This window comes from Haemorhous mexicanus, chromosome 3 (genome assembly GCF_027477595.1).
Source record: "Haemorhous mexicanus isolate bHaeMex1 chromosome 3, bHaeMex1.pri, whole genome shotgun sequence".
NCBI lineage: Eukaryota > Metazoa > Chordata > Aves > Passeriformes > Fringillidae > Haemorhous > Haemorhous mexicanus.
Genome location: NC_082343.1, coordinates 46,689,834 through 46,702,976, shown reverse-complemented (window position 1 = coordinate 46,702,976; position 13,143 = coordinate 46,689,834). Strand labels below are relative to the sequence as shown.

General features: G+C 39.4%; 1 protein-coding gene across 1 annotated transcript in view; it reads right to left on the bottom strand.

Annotated features, from left to right (window-relative positions):
* The window catches only part of ACTN2 (actinin alpha 2), an 84,809-nt gene that overhangs the window by 69,112 nt on the left and 2,554 nt on the right, over window positions 1–13,143 (bottom strand). The gene's annotated exons all lie outside the window — the stretch shown is intronic.

Here is a 13,143-nt window from a genome sequence, read left to right as displayed (position 1 = left end):
TTTAGTCCTCACGCTCTAACAAGGGCCAGGGTAACCACCTCAGTCATGAAATAAAAACTGAATTGCTTTGACAGAGAATTTCTTTGACAAAGAATATCCAATCACACTGTGGATTAGGACTGGAATCAGACCCATGTCTGGATTTCTAGACATCAAAGGACATCTTAACCAAATTTCTGAGAATTCTTAAAGAAGGTTATTAAGTTTTTCGAAAAATAACTGGATTTTCTCAAAATAGAGCTAGCCACTGCTGCTAAGATACTGTTCATTTTTCCATGTTTACTTGGTACACAGGTAAACACCACTTGATAACAAAGCAAAAAAAAAACCAAAAATGCCTTCATTGTTCCTAGGAGCCAACAGCCAGAACCACAGTATCTCTCAGCTAGCCTGAGAAATTAAAAAAAAAAAAACAAGTGTCTCAAGACCTACTTTAGCTATGTTATATTAGTCCATTCTAGATCAAAAAATATTTCAGAATAAAAAAATCTTTTGAATTCTGAAAATGTCAAAATAGGAGGCTTCAACATTCTCAGTGTGCGTTTTGGGAACATTGAGCTTTTTACCTATGAAACAGGAAGCTAAATGGAGTAGCCCCATTTTTCAAAAAAATCCTGCCTATCTTGATGGAATCTGACCTGCTCTAGCTTCTCTAACTGCTTACTGCCTCTTAATCAGACAGCATGAGTAGGCAGGGGAGATATTTATAGATGGGGCTTTAGGAGGAGTATCTGGTATTTTGTTTACTACTTTAATTTAATTTTATAAACTAACTGTGTGGATGGTAATGAGAAGCATATGAATGGAGGTCAGTAGTGGAAAGAGAGCCAAATGTGAAGTGGAAAGGGAGCTGCCTCTTTCTGCTCAACAAGAGAATAGAAAAGCTGTGCCTAGCACAGTGGTATGAATAAAGCAGTTTGCTTCACCAAGCTTCTTCCCACATCCGAGGTAAGTTAGGACTAATCCCAAAGAAAGATGGCAGAGTTGCATAGCCATGAACTATGTGTGCCTAAAGAGAAAATAAAACCAAAAAAGAAATAAGCAACCTGAGCAGGAAAGAAAGGACTAAAGTCTCAAAGAGAGAAAAAGAAAGAAACACAATAAACAATATGAATAGGGAATCTAAAGCTGACATGGCAAGGTACCTGAAAGTCAGAAAGTATATTTAAGGCAGAAATTACACAGGTTGTTTACCATGAGGCAAGACAAAAGAATACTCATGACTGCCAAACAGATTAGAAAAAACAAGGTGGCAGGGGGAGATCAGGAGTAGAGATGGCAGAGCTGAATTGTCAACTACTTTTGTCTTTTATTTGACAGAAGATGTGCAGCTGTAGTTCATGCTAACATATAAACTCGTGAGGGCCTACCCAGGAGAATAGTGCCTCGAACCTAGGAGAATGCTGCGGTAAGCAGGCATCACCTCCCATGCATGAGGAGCACCAAAAGGCCAGATCTTTCCTAGCAGCAGTTCACACAAGTACCACCCAAGTGAAAGCCTTCTGTATGCTTTGCATGAAGCTCCTTGAGAAACAAAAGGCTTTTCTACCTAAAGGACATCTAAATCATCTTCTTAATGAAATTGAAGGTTTTCACAGAGTTTATATTTAACATTCATTTACTTGTCAAAAGCCATCATATCATTCTTTCAAGAATTCTGTCCTTTACATTTCTACTGTTTCTCAGATTTTCAATCCTTCAACATGTTTCTTACACTTCCCTCTCACAGAATTGTAGAATAAACTGACAACTTTTAATAAAACTTCAAAAATGCTGAACACTGCAAGAGTGTTTCACCAGATCATCCTTCTATTTGAACTTAATGAGAGCTAGAATAAGAAATGAGCCAGATTTCGCTACTTAAATTGCCTGTGAATTTCCCTCTCTACCCTAACTGCCTGTGAAACAATTAACTGACATGGAAATGGTCACCATTAGTTTTCAGCTGTAACACTTCTGTATAGGAACACAGTAGTTCATATCTGCCAAAACTGTCTCAGAAAGGCCACAGGAAGATAAAGAATCTTAGAAGAGCTCAATCAGCCATTGAGTCTTTAAGTAATCATCTTGTCCTAGTCACAGACTGGTTTTTTTTTGTGAAAAAGAACAGTAGGATGCTTTCTCAAAAAAAAGTCAATGAAGAGTAAAACAAAATAAATTCAAAGTGACTATTCTCCTATGTAAACTGTTAATGGAATCTTAAAACAGGAATCAAAAAGCCTTTTCTTTTCAAAGCATGCCATAACTGTCACTTGTAAAAAATAAAACATATTTTTCACATAAAATATATTTTTCCTTGTAGCAAATATCCACTAGTTTAAAGCTTAACCAACAAAAAACTGAATTATTTACAAAAATTATGATTTAGATTGGGCCAAAATGTTGGATTCTGGTAAAAATTATGCATCAATTTCCCTAACAAAGCTAAGCAGAAAGGTAAGGTGTGTTATAAAATGTATTCATCATTTATTAGAAGTGTTTTGGAGTTTGGTTTTTTTTTGCAATACAATAACTATAACCTGCCTTCTCCAATGTAAGAAACACACTATAGTGTAAGAAGAACACCAAGGAATTAAATTCATTTTGTAAAGGTAGTAGGAATAAACTTTAAACTCACTTTATGTTTTTGAAACCAACACATACATAAGAAAAACGGAAAGAGAGAAGAGAGCTATATATCTGGGAACCAAAACCCCAATTTTGTCTGAGCTAAGGAAAAGCACTGTGGGCACTGAGCATATTTAGCCCTCCCACATTTAGCACCAAGAGGCACAAACTTTGATTCTGAAAAATTTCCATGCTAGTCACATACGTGGTGATAATAACTAGACAGTAGCTAATTACTTTTTTTAAAGTATATTATTTCCAATGACAGGTTTGGAAATAAAAATTAAGAAAGAACTGAAAAAATTCATTTGCTGGCTTCATAGTAACAACTGTCATTGTCAGAAGACCCTGAAGCGTTTCATCAGCTATATATAGAGACGACTTAACTCTGTCCCTGGAATTCAGCCATGGATGAAGTGTAGCAAGAAACATTTATGGGACCAACAAATACTACCAAAGCATAGCTTGGGCTTCAGGGGTATGGAGAAAATGCTGACTGCACTGACATCACCAGCTTTTGCCAACCCTTTGTGCGGAAGGAAAATCACGGGGCTGAGATGTGGTGTGACCATGCCAGCTCAAGATGCCCTTATGTGACCTTGAGCAAATCAATTCAGATGAAATTTTCTCAAAAATATGAGTGTTAGCTTGTTAGATTACTCTCATTGAGAGAAATGAGCTTACTGTGATGCACTCACGTCTCTCTGAAACAGTATAAGCAATGCTTCCTTTGGTCCCTAATATCTACCTAGGAAAGAATTATCAGGAGCAGAGGCTTTGTCTGTCTAAAAGCCCTGAGGAATCTACACAACAATTATGACTACAGTGTGCTTTACCTATCACACGTCCTTCACCTCCGTGTTCACCTCTCCTGAAGGTGTGTGGCCTGCACCCAAACATGCCCAGCATTATTCTAGGATGGCCGGGATTTAGGGTCACTTATACCCTGTAGGCAGTGTTCCCACTGTTTGTAGGATGTAGGGCCATGCTTAGAGCCCTACATCCTGCATAGCAGATGGTCCTGGTTCTCAGAGAGGGCTCAGGGCAGTAGGAATCAATCAACATCTGGTCTCTGCCAGAGTCACTAAGCAGTACTGTGATACATAGTAACAATCACAAACTGCAAGGCGAGTGCTGAAAGGCGTAACATAGCTGGGCAAACCCTCTAGTGATGGCACTGCCAGGCAGCACATCAAAAGACCATACCTTCCATGAGTGAGAAGAGCCCTGAGACTTCCCATTCTGATGCATTTCTACTAATAAGGAACCACAACACCTGAAGTCCCATATCCCTCGAGCTGGACACTCACGAATGTCTTTTTGATTTAATGGTTCTTGTCAGGATAGGTGCAACTCACAAAGACAGATGAGATCATGGACTACATAATATCAGAAGCTTTGACAGAAGCTTTGCACAGATTACAAGTGGACAAAGGAAAAACTGGGAAAAGTATATTGTAATTTATATACCACACTGCAGTCAGTCTAGGCACACTGAAGCTGTGGAGCAATACACACAGTAACAGGTGGGGAAACCACAAATAGGGCTGGCGTAATAGTGGAAAAAATGGTGAGACAGATCCAGGATTTTAAAAATGGTTCAGTGACGAGAATGCAAGGGGCAGGACTAGGGGTATAGCATGGCCTGTTACAAACCTTTTGAAGAAACCCTCACACATCATGTGTTCCCAGAATCCTGCCTGTGTTCCTATTTTATGCTGGCTTAGTTTTACCACATAGAGATACTAAGCAAACCCTGTGTGACTAAGGCAATGAGAAAGCTGCAACTGATGATACAAGTTGTAATTCATTAATACAACCAGTTAAAAAAATCCCATTGTAGGCCAGCCTGTGACCCTTAAATGATTTAACTATCATCTAAAATGGCAGCACATAGTTCAGCAATAGTTTTGGTCACAATGAGAGAGGGGTGTGTGAGAGAAACAAGGAGTGCAAAGACAATATGCCTTTATTTCTCTAGAAACAAACACCACCAACTAAGTTAGCTTCCAGACACTTATCTGAGGGGCACAGGTTTTAAGTCACTGAGCTATGAGGTCGAGATTATGGGCACAGGACCTCAGGCACTGCTGTGTTCTAAACTCAGCATTTGTACACATTGACTGACTGACCTTTGACAAGCTGCAGTCTCAATGCCCTCATTTCTTTTTCCAGATACACCAGTGTAATATCACTAACATCAATGATACTCAAGTTACACAGTCAAGAAGGCAACCTGGCTGAACAAATTGCCAGTTTGTAAAAAGGAATACTATCTATTTATTATTCATTCCACAGAAGAGATACAGAGATTAATAAAAGCAGCAAATTCATCCTCGTATACAGCAGTATTAGGCACAACCTGAATTACAGCCAAAGAGGCATAATTATGTTCTTTATGGATAGCCCAAGTTTTCCAGAACTGTTGTCCTTCCATGCTGTCCAACAAAGTCTTACTCTGACAGCTGCATTAAGAACCAGCACTGAGAAAATGCTGCTTTTGCATCAGACATGGCACGAACATTGCTCAAGGCCCGAATTTTCCAGTTTTGGTTCTAAAGACAATTGTTTCCTTCCAGCTATGATCCCTTTCACCAGCCTCAGATATATATTTTATGTCAGAAGAAATAAGTATCAGTTTTACACACTTTCCAGTATCGGCCTGCTCTTGAGATCTACCAGCCATAACCTACTCATGGTGAAGACTCTTGCCTATTTTCAATCCCTCTGAATATCGACAAGTCCCCTGTTCCTTAACTACCTAACCTCACTCCCTGCCTAAGTTCAGTCAAGCATAAGCAAAGGAGGAGAGGAGAGCATTTAAATGTTTCTTCACTTTGAAACCAGTTCATTTTTACAATAAATTAGCTAAAGGGCAGTCTAGATCTCTTTTGTGTCCTGTAGTCAAATTCGGAATAGCTGTAATCTTCCAGAATTTCACAGCTGAACCAAATTCAGCATGCGTGGGGTTTTTTTTCTAAGCCAGAAGCTGTTCTAGGTAATTTTTTAGATCATATGAACAATTACTGGAGGTGGAGTCAGCAACAAAGGTGAAATTACCCCTACAGTCTGTAAGGCTCCACATGTATTTATACAAACTCCCACATTAATTTTTCAGTAGATACAATCTGAACACATCTTCCCCAATAAAAACATTTCGTAGAAAGCTCATTTTGCAATTCAAATGAATGGACTCAAATATATTTCAGGCTTCTCTACAGGAAATTATTTTCTCATGAATGTGCTTCTAGAACACCATGACACTTTTTCATTTGTTCCCCATGGTTCAGTGATTCCTCTTGTACTACTTTCATTGGTAACCCTGGCACACAGATGATCTGTGGAAGATCAGGCTGTTCAGGCTCTAAATTTGTAGGGCCTGATTTTTTACTGTGACAGTACCAGTGGTGGGAGTCAGGAGAGAATGTTTAAAACAATGCATGATGGAAATACCAGGAAACTTTAGGATTCTGATGGGCCTAAAGGTTCAAATCATCAGGCTTACTCAGTGGGGAAAAGTCCATTGTGTAACTGTACTCTATAAAGCACATAAGGGAAAAGACAAATTCCATGCTAGCAGCATTCATTATCCTAAAACTGTGCACTGTCTAGGGAAATGGAAGTATACACAGTTCAGAGCAGGTGCCTCAGTTTTCTTTCTATAGATCAGGAATAATACTAATACTGTGATGTATAAGGAAGTGTGAAAATCAAATACCAGATAAATTTGGAATACTTGAAGACAAGTACAAATACTGCGATGACCAGAGCAGAAAACCATAAATTATTTATTTGGGAACATGCTCCAACGGAGTGCAACAGACATTCACTGAACAAAGAAGAAAAATCATAATGGTGTTGAGCACTGCTTATGCAGTACACTGAACAAAGCACAATTTCTGGGAAACAATTTTGCAAATAACGTCTGCATTCTGATACATACCAAACAGCTCGGAAAACTTAACTCTGGCACAGCCCACCATGAATTAACTTGTGATCTTGATTTTTTTTTAAATAATTTATACTTTAGTTATAGCGCAAATAAGTAATTTTAAATGGGTTCTGAATTAGAAGACAACTCATACACAATGTCAAGAAAAGCACTAAAGGGTTCCAATGGAGCCCAGCAGTTGCACAACCCCTACAGCATCTGCTCAAGGAATAACATCATGTTTTGCATCTCAGATCTGTCTGTTGCAGTTGACACAATAGTCATTAAATGTGCTATATTGACACAGACTAGACTTTTCATTAAATTAGTCATAAATTGTTTAAAGTGTTTTGCTGCCCCTCTGCAAATTAAAATGAGCCACATACATCACCATACCGTTAAGAATCAGCAGGTAAAACAGACCAAATGGATCACACTGTAAGTAAAGTGAGAAAGATTCTGAAGTGCAACCTCTCCCATGCAGAACTTGAGAGTATCACAGCAAGAAGTGTTTTACTACCAGGCTTATTTAAAAGAAATGTATCAGCATCAGTGCCAGAAGCACCTAATGCTCAGTGCTCCACACTCCCCTCCACTACATGTTCAAGGCCAGGCTGCCTTCCTGGCCCTACACTAAGTGCCTGTCAAGCATCGTGTAGAAATAGTACCCTCATCTCTGTGTATCCAAGGAATTGCCTCTGATGTCACAGGGTCTTCTAAGTTGTCTCTCAAGTAGTTTCCCTGCAGAGTCCCCAGTATGGACAGTGCAGGCAGAGTGTCAGAGAGCAAGAGACACAGAGGAGAAACTACTGACATACACTTGTCAGTAAGAGCTGTTAGCAGTTATCTAGAACATTGCCAGTTGTCAAGACTACTTCATGCAAGGCTGCAAGGCACAGAAACAGCAGGGCCACTATTTTAAATCTGAAACCATGATGCCTCTAGTAATCAGCAAATCTAGAGATGTAGGCTTATTAGTAAAACTCAGATGCATACCCTCATCTAACACACTATTTCTTCTAAAAACAGGGGGTTTTTTTCCCCTCCAAGAATCCCCGCAATACATAAGAGCATGAACAGTTTCCAATCCACAATGAAAGCAAATACAAAAGCCAAACATTTTCTTGAATGGCACTGAAACACAGAAAAAATTGGGGGATTTTTGTGGCTGAAGATACTATGTGTGACTCAGTATCATGAAAATGCACTGACTCTTCAATACTTTTAAAATATAACAGTATTAATATCCCTCATATATGAATGCATATATACATACACAAACATTAAAAAGTGTTCTGTTTCTCGCAGTGTTTACAGTGCCACTGTGCCAGGCATTACATGAACACATAACTCATTCCTACACAAAAAAATATATAAAATAATTAAACTTTAGAATGTGAATAAACCAAATATGCAACTGAATATAATTGAACAGCAAAACCAGCAAATAGTCTTTTCTGTGCTACTGAATGCAGACCATACCTGTTTTCAGGAATTGTCATATAAAGTTGTGAGCTCACTGTAGTTTAAATCATGTATTCACCAGTTACAGAAAAGGCCCATGGACTGGCAGTGGCTGGGACAAATGAAGAATTGAAAGCAACAGACTTCAGTGGTCAGCCTGGGAAAAAGGAATTTGTATTTAGTGCATCCAGATAGGAACAACACTATTTCTTCTTCAGGGAAAGAGTTGTGATTAATCTTAACACTTTTAAAAAGACCCAGAAAGTGGCTGGCTGACAAGCAAATAGAGGCTTGAACAACTACAGGTCAAGAATGGGTGAGTGAGATCTACTGCTGTTCCAACACCTGTCAGTTGCTTGATTAACAGGCAACTGAAGGAGGTGATAGCAGGACTGTACACTGCAGTAAGAAAAGTGTGTTAAGCATGTCCCCTATTGATCACTTCTTCCTCCTTCCCATCCTTGAGTTTATGGTCTCTCCTCCTGTTTACAGCCCTGCTATGAACAATGAGACATGCCTAGCACACAACGCTTTCCTTATTGCTCATTACACCCAAGTCCCCAATGGCCACATTGCAACACTCCAATTACCAAGTTCTCCCAATGCACTAAATGTGACTCACAACTACCACACAGTAGATCTATAACACCTACTGTCTCAGCAGATTGTCTGGCACAGGCACCTTTTCATAATAACAGTTCATTTATACACTCAGTATTGTACTTCCCAGGCTAAGAAACATCAGTGCATGACAAAGGACTATACATTCACAGCAATCATGAGAGACATTTTCCTACTTTTCATTGCAACTATTATGTGGTCTCTGTAATCCAACTTTCTAGCTGACTTTTTACACAAACAAAAAAGTCACTATTCATCAAGCAGCTCTACACTGATAGGACAGCTTTTTTTCTTCCATTGTTTACCCTCTCCATTTGTCTTCCTTACTCTCCCTGATACTCCTAGGATAAACTAAACTATCTTAAATGGATACTAAAGAATTTAGAAAAATTACTATTGCCTACTCTTTTCAAGATGATGCTTTTTCTGGATGTGTCTAGCTGAAGCTTGTAGGGGGATGCAATATAAGAAAATAAAGGTAGTATAGAAAGTAATCTTACCCCTAAGGAGTTGCAGCTGAGCCAATTATTAGAGATTAGGAACAGGCCTGATTTTACCAGGCCACAGCTGTAGCCAACAAGAAGAGTGTTATAAAAGAGTGGATTGGTTAGTCAAAGGGGAACTGGAGTCAGTTGGCTACTGAGAGAAGAAGGAAGAGTCAGCGCTTAGAGGAGCTGCCTACAAGAAACATCAAAGAGCTACAAAAGAAACTCTTGCAATATGGAACCTTTGCAATATAATGATAACAGAAGCTAGTTCGCTTATTTTGGGCTTATTTCTCCTTATGTAGAATAAATATTTTAAAGCTCCCTTTACAGCAATTTTGATTCAAAAGCCTTTAGTTTATGTTACCATATCAGAAAGCCTTTAATACAGCAAAAACCTCAAAACAGCTTCCACAATGCCATCTAAAGGGTTTATATTTATTATAAGAACTGGAATGCAGCTAAACGTGAGAATTTATGGCTGGGGGAAGCTACAACAGATTTTCAAGGAAATCCAGGAAAACATGACACTGCCTCCCACAGCAGTCAGTAAGTCAATGATGCGCTGGATGCACTGCCTAGCAAGGAAACTTCTTCCAACCCGTCAACTCAACTCAAGAATTATTCTCCCTTCAGACTGATCCAGTAGTAAGAACTGCAACTCTCTGTAAGCTCAACCACCACTGAGTAGTGACAATTGACAAAAAACCTCAACATGACCAAGCAATGTGTGCTCACAGTCCAAAAAGCCAAATGAATCCCAGGCTGCATCCCAAGCAGCATGGCCAGCAGGGCAAGGAAGGGGACTCTGCCCCTCTAGTCTGCGCTTGTGAGACCCCCACCTGGAGTGCTGCATCCAGCTCTGGTGCTCCCAACAAAAGAACGTGGAACTGCAGGGACCACAAAGTCCAGAGGGGCCACAAAGTTGGTAACAGGACTGGAGCACCTATTGTATGAACACAGGCTGAGAGAGCTGGGGCTGTTCACCCTGGAGGAGAGAAGGTTGTGTGAAGATGTAACAGTAACTTTCCACTATCTGAGAGAATATACAGGGAAGCAGGAGAGGGACTCCTTGTCAAGAACTGTAGTGACAGGACATGGGGAATGACTTCAAACTGAAAAAAGGTAGCTATATATTAGATTTTGGGAAGAAATTCTTTAATGTGAGGGTGGTGAGGCACTGGAATAGGTTCCCCAGAGAAAAGTGGTAAATGCCTCAACCTTGACAGTGTTAAAGGCCCAGGTTGGATGCAGCTCTGAATAACCTGGTTTAGTGAAAGGTCTCCTTGCCCATGGTGGGGAGTTTGGAACTAGATGATCTATAAGGCCCCTTCCAACTCAAACTATTCAGTGATTCTATGAATTATGGTTGATTGTGTCTGCCTCCAGGTACCCCAGCTGTGCACTCATACAGCTTCACTGACCTCATCAGAATTACTCCTGAGTTTCACTGATGCAAGAATAAAAAGATCAAGCCCTTATGGGAGAAAGCAGACAGGGAAAAGAAATCTTAACTTCCTCATTTTAGATCTGTGCATTGCTATAGGACAAAACAGCTCCCATCCCTTTGCTTTTGGCAAAAGCCTAGCCAAGGGAATAATGGCCTCAAGACCTTATCAACATGTACCCTGCAGAAAGGTACTGCCCCATGATTTCACAACACCCACTGGTGAAGGGTGACTGCTGCATTGTCATAGGGTATAGAAAGAACTGAAAATAGAGAAAAATATATTAATGCAGCCTAAAGAACACACTACAGCACTGTTCTTCCTGATAATCACAGTAACTCTATAAATTCAGAGACCACAAGTGTGTGGTCTTACAAATGATAATGTTCTAATAGGAAGCATATATGTACATCAATTAAGAACAAAGTACATGGATTAGCTCAGAGTAGCAGTCTCCCAAACTACAAAACTTCACCATGTCTCCTAAAACCAACAGTGAAACACAATATATTCATTGACAATGAGATTACCTTAGGTGAACAAGATGTCCAAACCACTACTCTGAAACACAGATTGGTTTACAGTTCAGTTAGCAGCCACATTAAAGACACAGATTTGTTAACCTACTTTTGCTTAAAACATTAAAGAACTTCACAAACTCTGAAAAAGTGACAACATTTACATATGCTAGAAAGGTTTTAATATTACTTCATTATGCTGCAATCAGATTGTGTTTTAAATGCCAGAATTAGAAATGGCACGGGGAAATGTCAGGGAACATACTAAGATTATTAGCAAGTGATGGGAAGCACAGGGAAGGTGCCTTTCTTCTCTCTCCTTCAGAATTGTTTATCATGGTGGCTCACTAGATTACAGAAGGTGGTGCAAGAAGGAAAAGAGAAGTATCATATTAGTAAATTAATAACAATTTGAGAATGCTTGAGAGCATTTCATACAAGCACTGTAATTTGGTATGTAAAAAGTAAATTGCATAGGTAGCATTCAATTCCTTCACATCCATTCTGACATATTACAATTGAACACTACTGAGCATTCCCTTTTTTTTTTTTAAATCAGAAGAGATTCCTTTTTCCTCTCTGCATGAAATTCCTCCCACCTCTTGCTTTTAAATGAAGCCAGACCAGAAAGATGCATTCCAGGAGTGCAACTCACAGGTGTTTGATCAGACCAAACGAGATCTGGCCTGCATAAAACCTCTGAAATGCATATAGTGTGATGAAGGTTCCTCAGCACCACTTCGTTCCACAAATGTCTTCCTGCTGGGTTGCATTATTTACCAAGGTAGATGAAGCTCTGCTCAATGCACAGCTGGTGAGGTGAGTCGGAAAAAAAAGGAATATAAAGACCAGCCCTCTATCTATATAAAGAGATCCATTATATTTTCTCCAGAAGTACCACAAACTTAGTGGTGGTACTTTTACAAAAGCAAAGAACATTTAAAATTTCATAGCACTTACCTTTCTCAATCAAACCTTTTCAAACACACCAATGCCTACAAGTGAATAACTTAAGAAAATGCTTAAAACAGATCACCTTTTTCCCAATTAAAAATTAGCATATGACAATTTATATTCTAAGACCCTAACAATTTTAACAGGCAATATATTCTTTCAAATACAATTTAATGTCACAGTTGAGACGGCCACAATACACAGAGTATCACCACACAATTTCAGAAGGTTTTATGCATTTTCCCAAACAGAGTAACACCTTACCACATCAGAAGGCTTCAAGTAGCTACCTCCTACAGAGCACCATCATGACAAGAAGAGCAGATGCCTGCAACCTTTTGTGTTGTTTAGCCCAACCTTTTACACCCCTCACGTTCATGCATGGCACCTGTGTGCCCTCTGTTCCCTTTGGTAACTGGTCAGGGCACCTGGGCACTCCAGGTCTCATTGCCTTCAATGCTGCTCGCCTGCTTCTCACAGCTGTGGCCCACTGGGGATGAGGATCAGCCTCAGCCCCACTCCCAATTACCACAAACTGTGTGCCTACAGTTTAATAGTAGCCTTCAGTAGAGGTGATCTCAGCTGCAGTGTGGCTATGAGAATTTCACCTACACAGACAATCTATGTGATGAGAAAATAAAGGGACTACTTGAAACAGGTTTGGATTTCCATTCAAAAAAGAATATCTTTAGAGTCCAGCATGGAGCAAATCTCCATGAGGCTCAGCTTCAATACTGAATAATTACAATGCCAACTAAGCATATTTCCTAACAGACTTTCCGAGCTAATATTTTTCCACAAAACACTTGTTTATAATCAAATCAAGAACAAATATATTTCCCTCTGCAGAAAGTGTCTTTGTTCCTCCAATTAACTTCCAAGGGAAATCCCAGCTTAACTCTGGAACCAAACAAGGATGGAACAGAAAGCACAAAGGTATAAAACTTTTGTCTTGCAGCTCTCCATGGGAAAAAACAGAACCTGAACACATTCCAGCATTTACAACTTCCAGTTTATCTTTCTGGCTAGAGTATTTAAATAATGAACCACATTGCTAAACACAACAAACAAGACTAGTTTTCTTGGTTTAGAACCAACTTTCTGCACTTTGCAAT